This window comes from Acipenser ruthenus, chromosome 16 (genome assembly GCF_902713425.1).
Source record: "Acipenser ruthenus chromosome 16, fAciRut3.2 maternal haplotype, whole genome shotgun sequence".
In the NCBI taxonomy this organism is placed as follows: Eukaryota; Metazoa; Chordata; class Actinopteri; order Acipenseriformes; family Acipenseridae; genus Acipenser; species Acipenser ruthenus.
In genome coordinates this window covers 22,333,959-22,348,770 of record NC_081204.1, presented here as the reverse complement: position 1 = coordinate 22,348,770, position 14,812 = coordinate 22,333,959, and positions in this window count along the sequence as shown.

The following is a 14,812-nucleotide window of genomic DNA, read 5'->3' as shown; positions in this document are numbered from 1 at the left end:
CACACAATTAATGATGGGTAATTTACAAACAGGATGTGCACTCTGCACAGCATACAATACGCTGTGATCAATCCTATATTACTTCATGTTCATTTCAGTTGACAGGCTGCATTTACAATATGTACTATAGCGTGTTACTCCACTAGTGATCTGTTGAGGGATCTGTTGTAAAGCTGTTTCCATTTTGCTGTACTGTAGTGTTCTGCTGTGCACAGGTTGGGATAATTAGCCATGGCATATTGCACCCCCAGCTGATTGTACCATTAAGAAAATGAATGACTTCCATTAAAGTTAGCAAATTACTGCATACTGCAGTGTTTCATCCACTTCCTTGCCTATTATTAGCAATGCAATATTATCACTAGTGCGTGGTCCCCTGTTCTTATTTGAAAGATCTTTTTATTCGTTGTTTCTTTTAAGGTTATTTGCATGAAAGGGCAAGTAGCTTCAGATCTGCACCCCTGTCACAGTCCCCTTAACGTTGTATGATGTTTATGATCATACTGAGTGCTTCTCGTTGCAGTAACTCAAATGCTGTGCTTTGTATTTGTTGATCAGTCTGTGTTGAGGTGCTTTCACCTGACTTCTGGAGCTGCTCTTCAGTTCCAGCTGTCTACAACAGATATATGTAACATAGACCTGATCAGTCAAAACATCTTCATAGAAGTAAGAGCCAACGCCAGTTAGTGATCTGCCATTTTGACTCAAGTCTCCTTTTGTTTTGCTTGCAATACACTGATGTGCACTAGATGGCGCTGGTGCTCACTGATATAGAGACACTGGCTGATCTGGACTGCAAAACATAATCTATGGCTGGCAATTAGAATTGAGTAGCAGCCACTGAACTCATAGTCAAAGCCCTTTAACGCAGACTAATCAAAAAAAGTATACAATATTTGATTAGCTGCAATTTGAACACCATGAAAGCCAAAGGAACAGTATGTGAAACCAGCCAGGTTTTAATGAATGAAATCATTACATTACCTTATCCATCATGCTCATGCATTCACTGTATTGTACTCAGGTGCAGTTTTGAAAGAATCCAGTAACATACTTGGTTAACGAAATAGCCTACATGTCTTACTTTCAGGTTACATGTCTTACTTTCAAGTCTCTCACACTTGCACGTCCAAAGTCATTTCACCTACACAATGTAGGAAATGTCTAACTGAAGGTAAGAAATGCAAACGGAAAGCTTTCATTTAGTAGCTGTGACAGGTATTTGAGTTTGTTGAGGTTTGGCAGGGAATGGGTTAACCCCCCCTGACCCTGCTTCAAAGAAAGCTTCCCCCAAACCTCCATTCCAGCCATGTGAGAATGGGGCTGGAATGGGGGAAACTGGGACCCTGATTGGTTGGTCAGTTGGCCAATCAAGTATTCCATTTAGTATATTAAGGTCCACCTGCAATTTAAAATATTGCAAGATAAAAAATTAAAAAATTGCAACATAATGTAAAGAACTATATTAGAAAACATATTTTAAAATGTATTCTATTTTCTTCTAATATGATACCCTGCTATTTATTGATCACTTCCTCTGGTGTAGGTCAGTCTCACTCCGCACTGTGTCCCAATTGGAGCACATTGCATGCTCAGAGTAGGAAATGCATTAGAAGACACTGTCATTTCCAACACAAGCCCTGTTGAAAGCAATGTTTTGGAAGAGTGCAGGAATCCTATTTCTAAGCTCCACCCTAGTTTCTAAAGAGCCTAAAATATTGTAGTTTTCTTGCAGTTTAGATTGTTCTGTGTAGCGTTGGGCTCCAAAATGCCTTTGAATAAGGCATAGCAATTAATCAGTAGACATCAGCAGTCAACATAGGAGAAATGCCTTTGATCTAAGTATGTGACCCGTGCTAGCCAGGTGAGTTTACCCTAGCTGAACTAATGGTGTGACTATGAAGCTGGTTTGACAATACAGGCACTATTGTGTGCTGAGCCTGCTGAGAGTGTTCTTAAGATTCTGTCCAGGAATCACTCCCTTCAAAGCATGTATGGTCTGTTATCAGGAGCTGAAGAAGCTGCTGAACCTGAAGCAAGCCCTCCTCAGCGGTTCCTCAGGAGATATGAGAGCGGAGAGCCTAGGATTCTGGAGAACGGCCCACTGCTCATGTCCTTCCTCTTCCACTTTCATTTCAAAGTGGTAAGTGGGGCTTTTCTATTCACTGTACAGCAGTTTAAAGTTGCAGATTAAAGGTACATTGAATGATCTGAAGCAGCCACACATGTTTAGTTCAGACTCTATTTGATCTGACAGTTTATTTATGAGACAGCTGGTCATATCTGTCAGTTACACTATTTTTGTTTCAATTTGTATGTACATTAGTTGGCAGTTGTTTGAGTGGAATTTGTGTTTTAAAGTATCTGTTATGTCCAGCTGGGGAAGGCAGAAAACACATTTACAATGAATGGTATTTATTATTGATTTACCAATGCTTATCAACTGTTTTACACACAGTATGTAATGCATAACATGTACTGTACCTGGGCAATACATTTCAGATAACTAAAATCAATGCAGTACAGTATTTTCAAATCTATCGAAGTGTGGTGGTGTTTAATAATGGCACGTTTCTGACAATGGGAGTTCAAAGCCCTTTGAAATTAATCCAGTTTGTTCCCATCTGCAGAGAGGGAACCGGTTTGAATTGGGACTCTGTCATGCCTGGTTAAGATTGTGGCTTGCTGGATGATATGGGATTCTCCAACCTGCTTCTCTGTTAGAAGAAGCTACCTAATGAGCGTCCAGTGAGAAAGAGTTAAATTTAGGACTGCTTATAAAATGTAGCTAGAATAGAGGGCTCTGAATAGTGACATTCTCCTAGAGGTAGGAGGATTCTTTTTAAAATGCCAGCTATTGGAAGATGTGAGCCTTACACTTGTCTGGTCGCAGATAGGCAGCTGCAGTTTGTCACTGGAACGAGAGGAAACTGAGTTTTACAGACTCAATGGTCCAGATAGAAATCATTCTGGCTTAGCCTCACACTCTCATGTAATTACCTAAGATTTTCTTTTTGTTTTCTGCCTGGCACTCTGTCAGTGGTATAACAGTTAAAGGTGTATAAATCACTACAAGCGAACTGCTGCAGCATGCAGCATAGGAGGCTGTGTGGTCCAGTGGTTAAAGAAAAGGGCTTGTAACCAGGAGGTCCCCGGTTCAAATCCCACCTCAGCCATTGTGTGACCCTGAGCAAGTCACTTAACCTCCTTGTGCTCCGTCTTTCGGGTGAGACGTAGTTGTAAGTGACTTTGCAGCTGATGCATAGTTCACACACCCTAGTCTCTGTAAGTCACCTTGGATAAAGGCGCCTGCTAAATAAACAAATAATAATAATAATAATGAGGAGTTCATATCTGTTTACTTCATTCCAAATCATGTTTTCAAAATGTGATGATCATGTGTTATGTAGGTGGTGTAGATACGGTATATAAAAAAGGCTCTGGTAAATTGGTGAACTCAATGGTGAGCTGATAAATAACTAAATCAATTATTTCCATTATATTCAGTACTGGGGTATGCATTTCTGTCCTGTCTTGATGAAATGTGTAACAGTCTTGAATTGAGGCGTGCTTTTTTCAGTTGATCAGGTGTATTCAAGTGCTAATTACTCCTTTCAGCAGGTAGGCAGGTGAGATCTCTTTGAATTTCTGTAGTCAGAAGAACAAAGGAGGGCGGGAGCTGAATTTTGTTAGAAAGGCCGACAGCGAAATCAATTTCATATTTAATTACTTGAACTGAAGGAATAATACATTTTCTTTTGTGGCATTAACTAAAAAGGGAAAACAGCTCTAAGGATATTAAACTGACTTTTGCTACAGAACTAAAATTGGTAGATTTTAGTTGTTTTTTTTTAAAAGTTTGCAGTTTATACCCACACTATATAATGTAAGTAATCATATTTTATAAATGTGATTGTAAACTCTTTGTATGACCAACCCAACTTGCTTTGCTTGCAGGCATGACTCCGCAAAAATGTGTGCGAGAAATACACTCTCAATTTGATTAGAGGTATACACTGAACACTCATAAACATACAGTAGAATGTAACGTCTCGTGATGGCCCAATAATTTGATGATGATTGTAGGGTGTGGTAACTTTATTATTTATTAGAATGAATCAGACAATTCTACTTTTATAATCCCAATTACACAGTTTATTGATTAATTAAAGATTATTCTTAACAGATGATATAGTCAATACATGATTACATTTGTTTACATCCATTGGTTATTCAAGATACAGAAACAGCGCAATTATTGCAACCCATTCTTCATTACCTTCAACCAAGAACGCCCTTTCAGAGATGTGATCAGTCCACTTCAACCCAAGCAATTCACTGAAATACAGTCTCCTCCAAGCTTATATAGTTTTGCATTTCATTTGGCTCTGAACCCGCACACTTTCACCTTAGCTGACACAGCCCTTTCACATATAATGGACTTATACAATAGAGACCATTTTACCATTCTACCCTGTACCCCTGTGGGAACATTACAATAGAAAACTTACATACCAGGCTAACATGGGACTCCTTCCAAATGCATATCTGTACACAGAATACAATATTACATGTTTATTTTAAACCTTACATGATGAGGATGAGAGGCAGGTTGAATTGTGGAGATGCTCACTGGTTTTCCAATGCACTTTCAAGTCTGGGTATAAGAGACACAGTCTCCATATTTGTTACCAGACCTGTGTCTTTCCCATCAATGATTCCCCGCAGGAGAACAGAGGGGAGACTGTTGGGGGTAATTCACTGGAAACCTCTGTCAATATGTTACTAATCATCAGACCGTGTCTCCTGAGTGGAGCCTAGTCCAGTGCTACTGTCTAGGAATCCTGAACCCACTGACTGTATGCTGAGACAAGGCACATTAATAATTCAACCATGTTACAGAGTACTCATGTGCTATAGTGATGCATATGGTTTTTAATAGTTTTTATGAACAATACATGACTTTCAAAGTGTTTAAATTGTTCTGGAAGAGTAACTGCCTCTTCTAATCCCCCACAAGGGCTGAAATATGCAGCGACAGGGGTATAGTGGAGGCAGTCATATGTACATATGGTAACACTATTTACATTACAGTATATCTAGAGAACCAATTGTCATTTAACAATGCATTGCCATTGGTCACCAACTTTTTTGTAATACTGATGGCTCTAATTTTGAATTTACAGAGTGGCGGGGGATGCATGTTTCAGAGAAGCTGTCTTGGTTTTTATTATAAGCAGCCAAGTGTTCTCCAGGATTGCTAACAGTGAAGATCTGTCTTTCCCAACGTGGCTGACACTCACTTGAAACTGGGAGATGCAGCTTTTATATAGTACAGAATGCTGTTTACCAGACATGTGAGGGACAGATCATTTAAACAAACTGGCTTGTTGACAAGGCCTGATATCTGATCAAGAGGATTGCACAGGCTGATGTATGGAAGCATGCTGAAAACTCTTAACAACCACGTATAATCTCACAGTAAAACCTGTAATGGTTCAAGCTGCTTTGCACTGGGACTCTTTGTTCATACCTTCAAATGATATTAACAGAGTAGAGTATGTAACTTCAGATTACATGCTCATAGGTTTCTATTGTAGCAGCTCTAGTTGCCAGATTCACTTTCACCAAAGACATGTGTAATACAGGCTAGGTCAGGGTAAGTATAGCTGTATAAGGCAGTGCAATCTAGAGCAGCCACTATGCATCTTGTTTCCTTTTGTATTGCTGTCCGTTCCCAGTAGCTGTTACTAGATGGAGCTGGCAGCCTGAGACTTTGTCTGCTGTTTGTCAGTGTGCGTTCGCATATGGCTGTGCAGCAGAGTGTGAACCCCAAGTGGGCGGTGTTGCCAAGCGGTTACGACTGCAAACATTTCCACAACAAAGCAGCAGCAGCAGCAGCATGGTTTTTCTACAGCAATGCTTTTTCCTGAGTGAAAATTGCACTTTAGGTGAACTGTGATTTTGTGTTTTATTATTAAAGACAGCGTGTTATCTAGTGAGTTCTGCAGCATTTCAATGAATCAATCAAGTGGCTTCTCCACTAATCCCCTTATTGTTGTGCAGTCTAACTGTTCAATTACAATATATTTCCTGTGTCTGTTGGTCTGCACCTGTTAATGGACTTTGCTCTTTCTTTGCTGTAAAAATCCTTAAACAGATGCTTTATTCTAAATTGAAGCCTTTCACTGCTAAAGGCCTGGGCTCGAACCTAGCTTTGACTTTGCTGTGCAACACTAAGCATGCCTCTAACCTGCCCTGGCGGGACCATCTCTTATTGGGGGGACAGGGGATGGACTGTAACAGGGGAGGAGCCGACACTGGCTCTCAGTGAAGTCAGATGCTGGATGGTACCAGGTTCTCTGTTGGTGCCTTGCAACACTAGCTGTGTGTGAATGCGAGGAAGGTTAATGTCAGGTGGATGCAATGCTTTCTCAGCCAGCTAGGGGGCAGTGTCTTGGCGGGGACACTATGGTGGTAGAGATATCAGTTTAAGCATATTGGTGTCCAGATGGTTTGGCAAGCCAAGTTATCATTTAGAGATATCTCAAATTAATTTATAGATATCTCTAAATATTTTAAGATATCTCTAAATCATTTCCAGATATCTGAAATACATTTAGAGATATCTCAAAAATGATTTCCAGATATCCTTAAATGGAGCTTTAAATGAGATATCTAAAATGCATTTTCACATATCTTTAAATCATTTCAAGATATCTCAAATTGATAATTTGATTTGTCATAAGATTGAGGATTGCAGATTGGTGGCAGTGCATTTTCAATCAGCTACTGTGGGTGCGGCCCGACGCTTGTGATTAAGCAAGGCCTGCTTATTCTAAAGAACCGTAGGGGCGGAGCAGGTTGATTTGTTCAATACTAAATTATCTGGGAATGTCCACACTTTGTAAAGTATCTGTTTTGAAGAGAATAGTGAATACAGTTTTGACACTGCCACTGTATTATTCTATATTCCATGCCAGGCCACATTCTTATAGCAGAGTTTAGGTTTGAAATTCTCTTTATGAGTGTGTACTGGTCTTCACCCATGCTTGTGCAGGAAGCACAGTGTTAAAAAGACCTTTCAATCTAAATACACGGTTGACATCTTTCATATGGGAAAATATCAGAAATGTACAAAGTGATGATAATACGTATTAGATACGATGAATGGAATTGTATATTAATTAGTTAAGGTCTACTCCAATACCCCCCAAAAGCAAAGAGATCTTCACTGAAATCGAAATGACCAAATACCAACAAAAGGGGCTGAAAGAAAGAAAAAGCAATCCAACCCTTTCATCTAAATAATCACTGCCTGATTGAAAATAAAAGTGTGTGGCTGACAGCCAAGGGAGAAAATTCCTTTAATGTTTTTCAGATATGGTAATGAAGTTTTGTTTTGGCTCCGTGTCTTGAAACTAAAAAACATTCAGCTTCACTTTCATGATTATGAGCAGGGAACCCATATGTTACAGTAATGGCCCTTTGATGTTATTAGGGAAGGCACTGGGTCATATACAGCAGAATGACCCTTGAGCACATGGTAATAATTGGATGAAATTCCTCCGTGAAAACTTAATTATATAGTGCTTCAATCAGGCTGTTTTTGCATGCTTTGCTTTTGAAATGGCTAATTAATGAGCTTTATATTATAAAAAAGCTTAAAAGGCAGTGTAGCTTTATTCAGGAAGCCAGTAGCGCATACAGTAGTGTACAGTAAACTGTGTTGGAGTGCAGTCTAGACCTCAGTATACGTTTCTATTTTAACAAGAACAAAAATCTACATTTTTACACCTGTGTTTCTTTTCAGTGTTGCCAAAGATGCAACAATGAATTGATCATTCAATAGCTTACCAGACTATCATACTTTACAGGACCGTGACATATTATGTTACATAACCAGCAGATGCACGTTTTCAGTTGTAAGGTTTTCAGACGAGTATGTTTTTGTGCCTCTTGCTTTTTAATAAGTTTTCTTGATGCATACAGTATATTACTGTGTATAATAGGCTCATGCATATGTGTATTTGACACTGAGGCACCAAGCCTGAATAGCCTTGCAGGGAATATAACTTTAAATATTTTAAAATACACATTGCTTTTTTGTGGTGCCATTAAAAACAGGTGAAGAACTATAGCAGAATTCCTATTGATTAAAATAACTTTTCCAACACAATTACACACAAAAGGGGCCTCTTTCTAACCTCTGCTTTTGTTTTTCAATAAACTTAAAAATTTCAAAGGGCTGTCAAGCTCATTCCAATTTGCTGACTGAATATCCCCACCCCAAAATGTGCTGTCCCAGACAGCAGTGTCCAGCGCAGGGACCATGCAGACACACCAGTCTGCCCTCAAACCCACACACGAGACACAGTAAATGTGGAGGCTGGCTGTGATGACAGCTCTTGGCTCTTGATTACAGGGCTTGGCCTCCTTCAGAAATCCTTTTATGTGGCACATGATGTAAGAACTTGTCTTTACAATTGAATTGCAATTGGGTCATTCCATCTCAAGGGGTGTACTCGATTCTTGTGTCAATGATTGTGTTTTGTTGTTGGAAAGCCCCTGAAAGAAGCTTTAAAAGCATACTGGTAACACTTTACATTAAGTGTCTCTAATTACGGTGTATTTACATAGTAGTTACTTGGTAAATACATGTGTACTTACATAATTACAATGTTATTAAGCGTGGTTACAATATACTTTTATTAGATGGGAAAAAATGAAAATGAGTTTTCACTGATAATCCCAGGTTAAATATATCATATTAATTGAGTGAAGTGTTTTTGTGAAGTTGCTCTTGTGCTGAAAGGTGCACTGACCTTCAGACCTCACTCCACCTGCTCCCAGCGGAGAAATCCTGCACCCTGGTGTGGAACAAGGGAACAGCAAACACAGCATTGAGGTATCTTACTGCATTACATGCTTTATATCTTGGATGAGGTACATACATAGGTACATACGAATAATTCAACAGTATAGTTCATCTTACTGCTGCATCTGATCATTTCTGATGGCTGTAGACCATCAGTAATAGGGTCTAGATTTATATAATTATTATTATTATTTATTTCTTAGCAGACGCCCTTATCCAGGGCGACTTACAATTGTTACAAGAGATCAAATTTTTTTTACATACAATTACATTGTTGGGTTTTTTTTTACACATTATTTTGACATACAATTACCCATTTATACAGTTGGGTTTTTACTGAAGCAATCTAGGTAAAGTACCTTGCTCAAGGGTACAACAGCAGTGTCCCCCCACCAGGGATTGAACCCATGACCCTCTGGTCAGGAGTCCAGAGCCCTAACCAGTACTCCACACTGCATCAATTCATTATCAATATGTATGTGACTATATAATATATACTGCGTTGTGGCAGGATAGCGGCAGAGGGAAGACTCAGAGACAGAAAGTGCAGTGAAACCAAAATATTTTAATTAACAAAACACAAATAAAAAGGCACGATGGCCAACCAAAAAGACAAACACAAAACAGGCTTTAAACAAACCCCCCAAAAAAACCCCACTCACTCTCTCTCTCACACACGTCTTCTCTCTGTTACAAACACTCTCCTCCTAACAAACACTCTCCTCCTAACAAACACTCTCCTCCTAACAAACACTCTCTTCCTAACAAACACTCTCCTCCTAACAAACACTCTCCTCCTAACAAACACTCTCCTCCTAACAAACACTCTCCTCCTAACAAACACTCTCCTCCTAACAAACACTCTCCTCCTAACAAACCCAACCACTGCCTTTTATACAGGTGCCTGGGCTAATTGGGCAATTCGCACCTCATTAGCCCAGGCACATTCCACACATACTCACTGAACCACACCCCAAACTCATTCACATCCACTCTAAACAATACAAAAAACACAGAACCACCACAAAATAGGCTGCACCCCATCACATGCGTGTATATATTTTTTTACACATCTAAAAATGAACATGTATATAGCTATATAATTAACAACTTAAAATTTTGTAACTAATTTATTATCAATACATTTCTGCACTGGGTAATTTGAATGCAAAAGATTTGAAACTAAACAGTAATAAAATCATTACTGGATAACAGAAAACAGTCCTGATAATGAATGATCTTATTAATTAGTATGTCACTGTACAAAAAAACAAAGTTTAAAAAATATAAGGCAGGGTGGTGGGTCTGATAGTGTGACCTCAGCGTTCCCAGTGAATCCTGGCAGAGCTGCAGACAATGGGTCGGCAGATTTACTGGCTCTTTCAGCTGAAGGCAGTCGCGATCAATATGATTTATTTGTTTGCTAACAGTGCTTGGCAGTATCTGGGTGGCTATCATTCAGCCTCAGCCATCAATGCAGTACAAAGCCCCTAAACCATGAAGGAAAGTAAGAAAAGGACAGGAGCCTCAAATATTCACCCAGCCAGTGCAGCCTCTGTTGAAACGTCCTCAATAAAAATATGTGTCATTGCTCATGGCATATTTAGGAGTTGATAACAGCTGGATTGTTACACTAACCACCCTGAACTGCATCACCCAGCTATATGTGCTTATTTCAGCATTACCACAGAAAATAAGTGGCTGGTACAAGGGGTTCCCTTGCTAAAATGCGATGCGTCCTGCGATAAAATGGTACGTTCGCTGCAGGGCGGCAGGCACCCGCGATGTGATAGACGACACTCCTGTGATTGTATCCAGCCGGAAAAAAATCACACGTATGAAAGTCCTGTTATACAGCTAATAAAAATATAGAATACATAATAGCTTTTCAGAATACTTATTTCAGTAAAGGTAAACGAATCATACACACTAGCTATATCCAGTTCCCTGGACATGGACTGCCAGCTGTTCTCCCTCATTGTCGTGTCTTTTATAATTTTTGTGTCCTTTATTGTATGGCTCCGGGTATTTTGATACTGCAAGAATTATCTTTTCTTCCACCATTGTTTACTGATGGCGCGCAAGGGAAGCTGTTCCTCGTTGGTCAGTGCCCTAGCTGCCGTGCGACAAAATTGCAAAAATATACATCAATCTTATTTTTTTCGCATCGCTTCAGTGTTGCCCGTCGCATTGCACTCTGAATGGCTTGTATCAAAAATACATGTTTCATTTTTTTTGTGGGGGTGCAGTGTGTCGTATGACACATTCATTTGTCGCAGGTGTGTAGCGGCCTTTAGTGGTTTTAAAGGACACATTCGTTGTGCTTATTGATCTAATCAGTTCCAATTGAATACTCTTATCTGTTGGTGTCAGCTGCTATTAGCAGGTAGTTAATGCTGAAGGAATGCTACAGATTAAGGGAATTTTGCTGTTGTTTTTTATGCCCAGCATACTCAAGGAAACGTCCAGTGTTTTGAGAAACTTGTGTCCCGGTGTAGACCTGGGTTCTAATTTGAGAAAACATTTTTTTCCTGACAAATTTAGCAGTAGAGACATGTGACTCTTTGAGCATGTGACTATGCAAGAAGGCAACATCCACAGAACTGTTCAAATAAATGGTGTTTTTGATCTTGGCGCTGACAGGTCATGTCTGTTCAACATGAAAAGCAAAGAATACCGTCTTCGTAACCTTTCCTCTGTATTCAGACTGTGCAGCGGAATTGTTGCTTGAAAATGGTTAGAACTTGATTATCAATTATTTCTGTTTCTGAGTGGGATATATTTAACAGAATATTTTACCTTTTGGGTAGTCTCTGAGCTATATACAAATGAGTACCAAGGGTGTGCACTGGTCATTTCTTCCCCCTGAAACAGTGAGTTTGCCAGAATTACAATTTCAAATCCTTTTAAGAAACTGTGTCAGGTTCAAATTACAGGTGCACACTGCAGTGTTTCATTTTTATATTGTCCTCATTATAGAACCCCACCCTGCTCAGAGACAATCCTAGTGGAAAATATGCATGTAACTTTATTAAACATCCATGTGATACATGATAATTAAAAACAAATACCATGGTTTAATAAACATACAAAATACTATACAAATTTAAAAGGGAAAAATATTCCTTTAAAAAGCATGTATTGTAACAGTGTGTGTACTTTACCTTGAATGAAGGGGCATTTTTAACCCATCTTAATAAAGGAAAGTGGAAAATGTATGCCAAAGTCACTGTCTTCTCTTTTTTTCTATTCAGTCTCGTAAATGTAGTTTTATTAACCCACCGTTAGCCCATCTCCAGTGCGGCAGGTATTAGGGCAGAATATTTCTTCTCAAGGACAGTCTCAGTGTGAGATAGCCATGAAGATGGTGTGAGTGATCTCCTGCAGTCGTTTAATAGAAATAAAATCAAAGATAGCCTGCAGGTTCTCTCTCTCACATCGTCCTATTACCGGTAATTGCCTGTTCAGAACAGGAATACTATATTCACATTAACATTTCTATGAGCGCTAGTTGCACCACCGCTACACCAAAACACTCACTAGAGCTAACTTGATGATTCCAGTAAATCTTATCCAATATGAATTACTATCTGTTCAAAGTTCTCACAGTTTTCTTTATAAAAGATATTAAATGAACTACTACAACTACTACTACTATTGTGCTAAATGTTTGATTCTTTAATGGTATTGTAGTGTTCCTGGTGAGTACCCTCTGAACTATGCAGAACATTCCAAGGTCCCTGTATTGTGGATGACAGTTTCTACTTCTGTCAGATGAGTGGCTTTTTTAGTGTGAGCACCTGTGTGTGGAGGCATTTATTGGTGGCTGGATATATTGATAAATTGCAGAGACAAGCTGGAGCTAGGAGATACTGGAATGGAGCAGAAAGGAGTGTATTAGCTGTGGTCTGGAGCACTACACAAGGGACAGAGATCTAGGCTTGTGTGTCTGGTGTCTATGACCTAGTATCCTGCCAGTGGATTCATTAAAGGCTGTGTGGTTGGGGATTTTTCAATAACAAGCCCTGGTCTGATTATCCTGGTCGAGACTGTTTATATTTATTTAGTTTATTTATCTGTGTGTGCGACCTCTGTCTGATTTTCTCAGTATTTTTATTCCCTGCCCAATTTACAGATGGTTCCTTCAAGATATTTCAGTGCTGCACCTCCGCTCAGTCCTTGCTATTGCCACAAGTTTTGCATCACCCTATAGAATGAGCTCATTGTGCTTCATAAAGTTGAATGAAACCTGCTGAATAATGTTACGTTAACATATTTAATTACATAGTGCTTTGCAGTTTTCAATATACTTAATGAAAAATGTGACATTTCGAAATCTAAAATCTACTATTATGGCTTCTGGTAGACTTTTGCGATAATATTTTGTATTTTCTTTAATTACATGATGTTAAATAAAAAAATATGTTCATATAGTTTTTGTTTTTTTTAAATTATGTCTCAATCCTAAAATTCTAGGTGATGGAACATCTTGAGTTATAGGTGTACTTCAAGCGTCCCATGAAGGAATATTGAGACATTGAAAACATGTGGAGCGATTAAACACTGAGGAGCTCCTTGGAGTTTTATTAAAACTCCCACTCTCAGAAGCCTCACACATTGGTTCTCTGTTCCTTCATGTTCCGTCATGTGACATCTTGAAACAGCATACGGAGGAAGTGCGGCCTCATCGCAAAGGTCAGACCTGCATTTTGTTCTCAAAGCCTCCAACCGTGATACGTGACTAGATGACCTGTCCAAGGTAGGGGACGGATTCTACATGTCCAGAACCCAGTCCTGCTTTTTAGAACTACTAAGGGACCATAAGACTGGAATTTTGCAGGTGGCCAAAAATGAAATATTTACTTTGGAAGTTGTTTCAAAGTTTTGGAATGTAAACAAACATGATAGCCAACAAGGTCTAGATTCTGCAGTTCCTTGCACAGCTTTGGAAAAAAGTAGTCTGGGATAACTATAATAAAATTCCTATTCTGTCAACGCAGCAAAGTCCATCCAATTTTCATACTGCTTGCATAATGCTGCAACCATGTATAAAAAAGACAGGACTTCTATTGTCATGGAAGCAAAACCAATAATAAAGATACAACTTTAAATGACAAGCCATATTTCTATTTTTTGTATCATACTTCATAAGATAAAAAATCTTCATAGCTAAAACATACATTTATGTATTAACAATACAAGTAAAACAGATGGTGCAGTCATGCTTCTATTAATATGGTATATTAAGGGACATCAGGGACACTAGTAGGTATGTATCAAAGCTGCCTGCAGATGGCACTGTCCACACATGCTACTGCCCCTTGCCTGGTACCTTTTATACTCTCCATGATGCCTGCTGTGGCAGTGTGACTCTACAGATGCTGACAGCTGTAATGTCTTTCTCCAAGAAGACTCCAATGCTTTCATACAGTGATTTCTATAGCTTTCTCCAGGCCCACAGATACAGAAGTATGCTATCACCCTTTCACAGGGAGAGGCTCAAGCACAGAGCCAGCCTGCTCACTGCTGGTCACTTTCCCTTGAAGTCTTGAGTGTCTTGAACATTTGTGCAAAATGTTTGTCTGCTTCATTGATATGGTTTCTTATGGTTTGTACCTCCTAGCTTATCTTGCTATGTAGGTTTTATTAATTGATGTATTAATTTACAAAGCATTTTGCTAATGAAAGGTCACTGCAATGCTTCATCTGGTTTATAAGAGCAGTCTGGCTTTGACAGCTACAGCCTACACAAATCAATAACGTACAATTTACATTGGAGAGCCACATTAAAAACCAGACTGAAGATTGAATTAGCAATAAAACAAGAAGCCCAATTCCACACGTATTGCAGAGAATTGGAACCCTGCAGCACTAACAACATTGCTTTAACCCTTAACTTGCCAGTCTCTTTTCAGAATGTTCCTATCAATTCCA